The following is a 2,919-nucleotide window of genomic DNA, read 5'->3' on the forward strand; positions in this document are numbered from 1 at the left end:
CGCCAGGAGCAGAGCAGCCGCCAACACCTTGTTTCTGCAGGTCCCAACCCACGTCTCTGCTCTCCCACTCCAAACCTGTCCCTTCCAAACTATGGTATGGGGGACGTGGTGGGCCGTAGTGCCCGGCAGAGCGGGCGCTTTGGGTTGAGCCTGGCTTTCTCCACCCTCTGTGGCTATTTGGGTGAGTCCCATGGTGGGGAACCGTGTGTGGGGCCAGGTGGGCTGCATCAGCTCATCCCGAGCCCATAAATAGCCTCGGGGCTGTGCTGGGGGGGAGTATGGCTTTTGGTGAGGGAGCAGGTGAGGCTTCCTTCCTTGGGTGTGCTGGAGCATCTTGCTGCCTTTGGGGGTGCTTCTAGGCTTTGGGGGTGCTTTTTGGAGATCTTGAGGGTGGATATGGGCTGTGCTGGGCACCAAGGGGTGGTTTCCTTCTAGGGGTGCTGTTAAAATGAGGGATGCGGGGAGGACTGTGTTGCCTTTAGAAGCTAAAGTGCAGAAGGAGCATGGCTTGACTTCTTGCTGTCTCCTCCATCCTTGCACAAGCGGGCTTTGGGGTTGGACATCTTGGGGAGCATCTCTCCAAGGGGATAGGGCCTGGGGAAGGGGCTGGTTTGCTATGGGACTGTGAGTCCCTGCTACCACAGGTCTATTGAGTGAGGTGTTCCCATGGTGCTGACGTCTCTGCTTGACTTTAAGCTCCTGTAGACGCTAAGGACGATTATCCTTTTCCTTGTGGATGATGCTTTTGGTTCCTCCATTGAAGTTGCCAGCAAGACTCAGCTGCTTTGGAGCACCCTCCAGATGTGTGCTGTCACCTGGTGGCTTCACCACCCTCCCTGGATGGAGACCTGCTCCCAGGTAAGCCCTGAGGGCCAGTGGGGCTCGTAACAGTCTGGAGGAGTTGTCATCTCGAAGATTTGTGGTCTTGTAGGGAGATGCCCAGCTCAGGCAAGGGGGGCCATGCAGAGGTTTTTTTTTTTATAATGGGGAGGAAGCAGCAGCCCTGGGTGCGCAGGTGAATTTGGGTGTCTGCTGCCAGCAGAGCTCATCCCACCACCATCACCACCACCACCACCGCTGCTACTGCTGCCTGGAGCTGCAGGTCATGGCTGGGGGCACCTGGCCCCTGCTGCCCAAACAGCTCCAGCCCCACGGTGACCCGCAGCAGCTTGGCACGGTGCCTTTGGCTGCCCAGAAGCAGGACAAAAAAGGTTCAGGTGATGCCACTTGGATGTTTTCAAGGTGCTCTTCTTGTTTGAGTGTTACTGCTTGAGAAGTGACTTCCCCCTGGCTTTAAAGGGACAGGCAGGGTTAAATGAACTGTAAATAGGATAAAAATGTGATGTCAAAAGACGTTTTTGAGATGAATCTGAGGAATGTTGTTTTTTCTGTATTATTAAAGCAGTTATACTCCTCCTGCTCCCAAAGAGGAGGGGAAAAAAATCCCCTGACCACACTCTTAGTTGGCACCCGAGAAGCCCACCGATGGCAGGTGCTGGGTCAGACACCGTTTCCGTAGGCAGTGCTGGTAGCAGGGGCTGGGATTTGGGTGGTGGCTGGAGAAGCAGAGATGGCATGGAGATGTGCTGAGGGCATACGGCATAGAAAAGGAACAAGTAATAAATTCCTTCTTCTATTGAAAAAGCCACTAGTGAATGGATGCTCAGAAGAAGGTTGGGGAGCTACGTCTAGTCCTCGTGGGCTCTGAAACCAGGGCAGGCTGCCTCTGCAGATGAGCGTGGCAGCGTCCCCGGCTAGGTGATGAGTGCTCTGGGTTGATGGTAGAGGTGCCCCCACCTCCTGCTGCTCTGCAAGCAGGTGACAAAACACTTTTGGGTTCCTCACAAGCAAGTCTTGCATGATGCAGGGTTGGCGTCGGTACTATCTGTGCTCTCTGTGTGGATGGGGCTCAAGCCTGGCTTCATCGGCACCTGGTAGCCCTTGCCTTGAGAAGGTGGTGAGATGTTGAGCACATCTATAGCGCTGCTGGAGGTGGAGGACATGGACAGTAACTTGCCTTTTACGTGTCTCAAAGGATTTGCGCTGGCAGGTGGAGAAATGGAGACTGCGAGGTCCATACCATCTCCTTGGGAAGGGCTGGGCTTGCCCACCCTAACTGAGGGCTGCGTCGCCACCCCAACGCCTGTGCCGGTGAGCCTTTGGGCAAGGATGCTGTTATCCCACCGGGTCCAACAGACCTCATGGGTCTTTCTGGCAGGTCTTCTCCCTCCAAGAGGAGCGCTATGGCCATGAAAGCCTGAGCGCTGCCCGTGGTGGTGGGCCATGCAGGACATGAACCTCCTCAGCCAGCAGAAGCTAGAAGCAGCAAGCCAGCCTTAATTAAAAAAAACCAGAGCAGGCAAATTCTCCCTGCGAGCAGCTGCCAGGGAGAAACAGATGCAGCAACTTGTTCATTAAGTCGATGAAATATATATTTAAAGAGATCTACTATTGCAGGGCTGCTATTGAGGTCGTGGTCTTGCAAATGCAAGTGGGGACAACCAACCTTCTCCGTTGGTTGGATCGGTTGGGGCTGAAGGATATACATACGTACGGTGGGTATTGCTGCTGGGGAGCACAGGGGGACAGCACGGGCGTGTGGCTTGCCAAGGTTGAGGCTGAATTTCTGTGCATCTTCCAGCTATCATTTCCAGAGCGCTCTGCTCATTACCAGCAAATTGTTTCCTGTTTGTGATGTGGGTTTTTGGTTTGTTGTTTTTTTTTTTCTTCCTGCGAAAGTACTGTCAGTTCATTTAGCTGATAAATAATATCGTGGAGCAGCTGGGAAACCAACTTTGGAAAACTCAAGAGCGAAGTAGCCTTTGACTGTGTTGCTAATTGTAAGCTGGTCAAGTCCACAACCAAGCAGATTTGATGCTAACTGGTAAGCTAATTTTACCCAGCTGGAAATATTCCTGT

This window comes from Calonectris borealis, chromosome 4 (assembly GCF_964195595.1).
Source record: "Calonectris borealis chromosome 4, bCalBor7.hap1.2, whole genome shotgun sequence".
In the NCBI taxonomy this organism is placed as follows: domain Eukaryota; kingdom Metazoa; phylum Chordata; class Aves; order Procellariiformes; family Procellariidae; genus Calonectris; species Calonectris borealis.